The sequence below is a fragment of the Pelophylax lessonae genome (genome assembly GCF_965119305.1).
Source record: "Pelophylax lessonae genome assembly, chromosome: 8".
NCBI classification, from domain to species: Eukaryota; Metazoa; Chordata; class Amphibia; order Anura; family Ranidae; genus Pelophylax; species Pelophylax lessonae.
This window is the reverse complement of record NC_138775.1, coordinates 272,191,170-272,199,616: the sequence shown is the minus strand read 5'-3', so window position 1 is coordinate 272,199,616 and position 8,447 is coordinate 272,191,170.

Genomic DNA, 8,447 nt, shown 5'->3' with positions numbered 1-8,447 from the left:
CGCATGCGCACTAGTATGGAAATAGCACGGTGTACCGTGGAAAAAACCTACCCACGCGCCGGTTAAATAAAACAGCGGGGCTGCAATACGAATCATCTCCGCTCCTGTGCCTGTCACTTCCCTGCTCACGGCAAGTAAATATAAAAGCGGCTGGCGTCTCTGTGATTTATGTTTACATACACCCGCCGCCGCTTTTATATTTACTTGCCGAGAGCAGGGAAGTGACAGGCACAGGAGCGGAGATGATTCGTATTGCAGCCCCGCTGTTTTAATGTAACCGCTGCATTCCATACAGTGCCGTGAACCGGAAGTGACGAGGGGTAGGTTTTTCTCACGGGTAGGTAATTCTCACGGAACACCGGACTGGGAGATGATGCAACAATATTGCCATGGCTCGTACAGCTTGTTGATTGTGAACACAGAAGCCGGAAACCGAAATCGGCATAACACCGGTACTTGCTCCTTCTGCTTTCTCCTGTGTTTACAATCACTGTGCACCTCTCAGGGAGCTTAGGTGAATAAGTCTCCCTGCCACTGGAAACACAGAGGTGGAGGTTCAGCTGCACCAGACTCGTGACAGCAGCTCCTCGAGCACCCCCCCATCTCCATCAAGGACTGAGGAATTTCCCTGGTAAGTACTTGCTGCTCTTCACCAACAGCTCCTATCTCTGCCACTGTGTACTGGCAAATAGTGGAGAGCTCTGTACTGGGCGGTATTGAGGGGAGAACTTTGAGCTGTACTGGGGTGGGGATGGTTTGGGGGAGAGCTCTGCACTGGGGGGGGGGGGGCTTGGGGGGGAAACTCTGTACTGGGAGAAAGGTTGGAGGAGATATCTATACTGGAAGGGTAGTTGTGGGAAGATATCTGTACTGGGGGGGTTTTGGGGGAAGAGCCCTGTACTGGGGGGTTGGATTGGGTGGAGAGCTATGTACAAGGGAGGAGGTGTTGTTGGGAGAGTGCTGCACTGGGATGGGGGTGGTTGGGGGGGGGGCTCTCTACTGGGGAAGGGGCTTGGAGGGAAAGCTCTGTACCATATGGAAAGGTTGGGGGAGATCTCTGTACAGAGGGGAATGGGTGGAGAGCTCTTTGCTGGGGGTTACTGATCGAGGGCTCTGTTTCTGGGGGGGGGGGGGGCGTTTGGAGAGAGCTCTGTACTAAAGGAGTAATTCTGGGTATAGTGCTGTACTGGAGGGGGTAGTTGGGGGGGAGAGCCTGTATTGGGGGGAATTGGAGTGGAGCTTTGTACTGGGGGATGTTTAGGAGGGAAGGTAACTTTTGGTTGTACACGGGCCTGTTTTACCCATTTCTGAGCCTTTCATTTGTGTGAATTGTTCTGAGCCCTGCACTCTTTGAGTTACACATGTTAGAAAGTGCAGTTAGCTTGCCTGATACTAGATGGCTCTGTTGCCATGGCATGGTAAAGTTGTAAGCAGGTGTTGGCTCCTTTTTTCGAGAAACCTCTTCCCTAGTGATGTAATGGGTGGAGTTAGTCTACACTGGTGGGACCCAGTGTAGACGGGGTATGGGAACAGGACACCCCAGAGCTGCAAAGATTTATTCCTGTACTGAGCTTATCTAAAGGGCTCTGTGCAGGGCTGAATTCCCAGAAGAAGTGGTCCTGATTATGTGGGTCCTATTACTTGGTGATGGAAGCCTAGGGCTGTGGACTTAGTATACATGGGGAAGTGCTCCCAACTCTGCTTTGCTCCCAAGAGTGGAATGGAGGCAAGAGAAGATGGCTTAACTAAAAGATGTGTATTTGTGCTTTGGACTGAAGTGACTGTTACAGAATGCGTGTGACGTTCTGAGCCAAATATTTTGATAGCATGCCAATTGTGATATGTCACATAAGTTATGTGAAGGTGTGAAGTTGCAGTAGATTGCTGGAAGTGCATTTACAGTATGTGTGGACATTCCTCATATTAAGGCCTCTGGCCAGGAATGTAAAACAATATGGTGTACAGCATGGGTAGGCCACCTTTGAGAGGCGGAGATCTTCCTAGACAACATGGAAGAGATTAAAGATCCCCGGGATATTGCGCCCTTTAAAAAAAAAACAAAAAAACTATCAAGCCTCCAAAAAAAAGATGGCCTGAAGAACACAGTGTGTCACAGTAGTATCATTTGCCCCCCTTAACATCACCCTCCCCCCACAATAACATACTCTGCCCCCTCCCACAGTTTTGTCCTCTGCCCCATTCACATTACCCCCCACAGTAGTGTCCTCTAACCCATCCCATAGTAGTTTCCTCTGCCCCCTAACCCCACAGTCGTGACCTCTGCCCCCTTTCACATCACCCCTAACAGTAGCGTCCTCTGCCCCCCACCCCCGAAGTAGTGTCCTTTGTCCCCCTTTCACATCACCCCCCCTCCCACAGTAGTGTCCTCAGCCCCTCTGCCCCCCCAATAGTGACCTTTCACATTACCCCCCCACAGTTGTGCCTCTGCCCCCTCCCACAGTGGTGCCCTCTGTCCCCACCCCACAACAGTGTCCTGTTCCTCCCTCCATAGTAGTATCCTGTGCCCCCCAAATCAGTGTCCTGTGCCCCTCACAATAGTGTCCTGTGCCCCCCCCAAAGCAGTGTCCTCTGCTCCCCCACAGTAGTGTCCTCTGCCCCCACACAGCAATGACTTCTGCCCCCTTTCTTATCACTCCCCCCAACAGTAGTTTTCTCTGCTGCACCCCCCCCCCCCCCAACAATTATGTCCTTTGCCCCCAAAAGCAGTGTCCTGTGTCTCTCACAGTAGTGTCCTGTGTCCCCCACAGTAGTGTCCTGTGCCCCACCCACAGTAGTGTCCTGTGCCCCCAAAAGCAGTGTCCTGTGTCTCCCACAATAGTGTACCCCACAGTAGTGTCCTGTGTCCCCCAAAGCAGTGTCCCCTGTTCCCCACAGTATTGTTCTCTGCCCCCACACAGTAACAACCTCAGCCCCCCATGCCAGTGTCCTCTGCCATTCTTCTCATCAACCCCCCCCCCCACAGTAGTGCCCCCTGGCGCCCTCCCTCCTTCACAGTAGTGTCCTGTACCCCCCAAAGCTGTGTTCTACGTCCTCCAAAGCAGAGTCCTGTACCCCAACAGTAGTAGTGTCCTCTGCCTTCTTCACCCCCCCCCCACACACACACACACATACATGCACACACGTAGAGCAGTTTCTTTCTCTGCTCCTACCTATTCAAGTGTGCAGCATAGTGGAGAGCGGGGAGCAGCATATTTCTGGATGGAGGGTGGGAGCTGCCAGGGTTACATTTTTATATTAACAAGCTGAATGAAAAGGTAACTTTGGACAGGTCCCGCTCCCACCCTCTGTCCTGAGCTGTGCCACCTGCCCCCAGCTGACTAGTAGATCAAGATAGATAGGTCACTGTCCCCCGCTCTAAGCATTACAAACTCCCGAGGCCTGCCCCCTGGGCTTTAGGTATTTCTATCCCCACAGGAGAGATTTCTCATCACTTCCTGTCCCAGTGGGCTTGGGGAGGATCTAGACCAGCCCTGTCTAGGGGCTGCATCACCAACCTAGTCTGCCGTGTCAATACTCTCCATCACAACATCTGCTTATAAGCAGAGCTTTCCCCCTCTCGGTGTTCCATTGCTATACATTATGTCTTATTTTGCTTTCCTGACGATCTCTTCTTCTTGTTACTCCATATTTCTCATTACACAAATTACTCAATTAGCAAAGTCTCTGCAATAGACAGAGATGAAATCTTGCTGGCGATGCGCCAAGCCATGGTGAAATAATGACTTGTAAACATCATTATGTGCTTCCCTCCCGGAGCCGAGATAGACATGAGTGCTCCTTGACTAGCATTTATGCTGAAGAGATAAGAAAAAAGTATGCAAATAAAAAAAAATACATGAATATGAAACAGAAAAACAACTTTTTTTTTCTAGGAAAAACACTGAAGCATCACACATTGCTGAGAAATTAGTGAATCTATACTCATTATAATTACTATAATATTCTATACTACTCAGAGAGCTGAACTTCATTCACATATTAAAACAAAATAAAAAACACTTCTTCTGCCAAAGCCCTTTTTGCACACATTTAAAAAAAGATTAGTTCTAACCCTATGGAAGAGCCCTGGGGCTGTCCTAAAAAAATATATATAATATAATTCAGAATTTGAAAGTCAGAATTCCGAGTCTGAAAGTCAAAATTCTGAGATTAATATTCAGAATTCTGAGTTTGAAAACCAGAATTCTTAGATTAAAAGTCAAAATTCTGAGGTTTATAGTCAAAATTCTGAGATTAAAAATCAGAATTCTGAGTTTGAAAGTTAGAATTCTGAGGTTAAAAGTCAGAATTCTAAATTTTAAAGTCAGAAGTCAGAATTTTAAGATTACAAGTTCACAGATTTCTGAATTTGAAAGTTAGAGTTCTGAGATTAAAGGCCGAATTCTGAGATTAAACATCAGAATTCTGAAAATAAAAAGTCAGATTTCTTGGATTCAAAGTCAGAATTCTGAGATTACAAGTTCACAAATTTCTGAGTTTAAAGTCAGAATTCTGAGATTAAAGGCTGAGTTCTGAGATTAAAAATTAAAATTCTGAGAGTAACAGTCAGAATTCTGAGAATAAAAATTCAGAACTCTGAGTTTGAAAGTCAGAATTCTGAGATTTAAAATCAGAATTCTTAAAATTAAATGTCAGAATTTCTGAGTTTAAAATAGACTTTTAACCTCTTGCCTACTGGGCACTGTTACCCCTTCCAGCCCAGACAAATTTTCAGCTTCATGACAACTGAGCGGTCATGCAACACTGTACCCAAACAAAGTTTTTTTATTTTTTTGGAGACAGATAGAGCTTTCTTTTGGTGGTATTTATTCCCCCTGGGCATTTTTTTTTTTTTTGCTAAACAAACTAAAAAGGGCCAAAAATTTTGGGGAAAAAAATTATTAATTAAACCCACAAATGCAGCAATTTACAAATGCAGCAATTTTGAAATTGGATAAAAAGTTTAGCACTGGGAAACACTTTTTTAAGGATAAATAGTGCATTTTTTATACAACTATTTACATCAGACCAAAATGAGGGACAAATGAGGAGGAAAGAGGGACTTTGTTACAAATCAGGGGTAGCCCCTAAAATCAGGGACAGCTGGGAGCTATGCCTGTACTGCTGCCGTAGAGAGACTGGAGCATCCACTCAACCTCTGCTTCCCAGGGCAGTATCAAAGGGACTGTTGAGTTATATATATAGATATAGATATAGATATAGATAGATAGATAGATAGATAGATAGATAGATAGATAGATAGATAGATAGATAGATAGATAGATAGATAGATAGATAGATAGATAGATAGATAGATAGATAGATAGATAGATAGATATACTGTATATATATATATATATATATATATATATATATATATATATATATATATCTATATCTATATATATATATCTATATCTATATATAGATATAGATATATATATATATATATATATATATAGAGAGAGAGAGAGAGAGAGAGAGAGAGAAAACCCCTTGTACATGGGACTTTTAACAGCAACAAGTAATCTTGCAAAGAGAATTGTGACTTAACAGTAGATTCTTAAAATTATAAAAAATCTTTCTTGGTATCACAAAAATATAAAAAATATATTACATAGCATTAAAATGGTTATTACAAAATTCTTCGTATTTGTCAGTACACTCAGATTTCAATTCCATTCCAAACAGGAAATTCAAGTGGCGAACACCCATCCCAATTTCCTGTTTGGTAAACTCAAATGGAAATCTGAGTGTACTGCAAAATACCAAGGAATTTTGTAATAGCCATTTTAATACTATGTAATTAATTTTTTATGTTTTTGCAATAACAGTAAAGACTTTGTATAATTTTAAGAATCCCCCCCCTTTTTTTTATCCCCTGTTACCTGCTTTTTCATTCTCATTTACACCACTGATTTAAATTATAAATAAATTGTATTATATCATATTTTCGAATATGTATACTGTTCAGTGTATATTGATATATATTGTTATTTTGTTTCAGATACCGTGTCATTTAAAAAGTTTATTCTATATGCATCTACATTTGGATCCTGAAGAAGCTCATCAAGTGTGAGCGAAACGCGTAGATCCATAATTTGATCACACGGTCCATTCATAGGTCTTGTGATGCATTTTATACATGCATTGTTATATCTTTATGACTGTATCCCTTTTATATTTGTCTTTTGTATTTTCAAATAAACATGGATCCTTTTAATTTATCTTGTTGTTGGTATTGTGGCACATTCAAATCCCCATATCCAGGATTGGTAGATTTATTCCTTCACACATTTTTCTCCCTTTTCCCCATTATTCCCTCCCTCATTTTTCTCCTACCTTACCTGGTTACATTTACCCATTTTTTACCCTACTTAAGGGGGCGGTACCAGTAATTTTATAGACAGAATTTTTCTCTCCATAGAATTATCAATTTTAAGAATCTACTCTAAGTCACAATTCTCTGTGCAATATTACTTGTTGTTAAAAATCCCATATACAAGGGTTTTATATATACAGTATATATATATATATATATATATATATATATATATATATATATATATATATATATATACGCACACAAACACACAAGGGATTTTGGCAACTATCAGCTACTATCTATATTTCAAATCAGGGACTGTTGAGAGGGATATTCACCTATTGCTGATACTGCCAACATGGTCAAAGAACAGAGGACCGGCGATCAGGGCGTCCCAGGAGCTCTAAATCCCAATTAGTTAAACATAGATCTGGGGGAGATATGGGAATTATTAACCTCAATGATTATTACTATGCCTCGGTACTTACTCAACTCAGGTCGTGGTTTATTCGGACAGATGCTCCTTGGTGTAACATTGAATCGGCCCTCAGCCCATCTCCTGATCTTCAGTCACTCCTCCTCCTCGATGTCTGGAAACCTGTACCCTTTCAACATCTCCCATTGCCAATCCAGGCTTCTTTGATAGCCTGGAGAGCTGTCCGTAAACTAACCCCTTCCACTTCGACAATGGTGGATGTTCCAATACCTATAAATATCCCAACAATCGCTATGCCACATATCGCCCCGCTGGACTAGCAATCCAGAGGGGTTGTATGGATAGCGGATCTTTATATAAATGATACTCTTACAACATTTGCTACCCTTCAGGAAGAGTTTCAACATCTCCCATTGCCAATCCAGGTGTCAGGACCCGGTCTTGAACCTGGGATCTCCATGGTGTCTGGCAATGACTCTACTCACTGAGCTACCAGGAATGCTGGACAGCTCTCTGGACAAATCCTTGAATGATCCTGCTGTGTATCTTGATTGCCTTGAACCTTGAACCCTTTGCTCCTCCCATGAACTTCCTGTTATAAGCCATGTCTTTGCACTTCCGGGTTGCCAGAATATTGTGCCTTCAACAGCCGATATCTTGCTTGTCTCTCCTGCTGCCGTCCGTATCTTTGCTACCATCCGTTATCGACACTTGGCTTGTTCCTCGACTACTCTTCTGCTTGATCCCAACCTGCAACTACTGGTTACCGACCTTTGGCTATTCCTAGACTAAGCTTCTGCTTGATCCTGACCTGCTATATCTGCAACTGGACCCTGGCTTGCTCACCTCCTGGTGGGGCGATCCTGAGGACCGCGACCTGGTACTAACACGCAGCAAAATCCATCTCCACCATCAGGAGCGCTGGTGAACACCAGTTAGTACTTAGATTCCGCACCTCAGGTGAGCCTGCGTCATCTGCCAGTGTGACCTGCCTGTGTTCCCATCCAGCTGGTTCCTGTGTGTCCTGCGACTGCTATAGCTATTGGTCTTCGAGCCTGACTCCAGATCGTGACACCAGGCTTGTTTGATAGCCTGCAGAGCTGTCTGTAAACTAACCCCTTCCACTTCGACAATGGTGGATGTTCCAATACCTATAAATATCCTATAAAATAAAATGTATTGCTGCACTAAGCCCAAATAATAAACACAATATATATATATATATATATATATATATATATATATATATATATATATATATATATATTGTGTATATACTGTGTGCTTATATATATATATATATATATATATATATATATATATATATATATATATATATATATATATATATATATTATATATGTATATATATATATATATATATATATATATATATATATATATAAGCACAAACACAAAAAGATTCCGAATAAAAATCAATAAGAATAATAAAAATGAAGGTGTAGCGCTAATCCATAGCCAGGTACTTTCAAGTCTATGGAAAGTATAATGATAAAGAGTCCACGTGCAAAGTATAAATCCCACCGGCAAGCTTAGTAGTGCATGGAAGTAGAGATCCACCACCAGGTACTCATCAATGCACTCTTACCAGACAGCTACACCTGAACAGGTCATGTATCGCAGGCAGTAGGTAACGGAGACCAAGGCTCTAATCCACATAGTAAA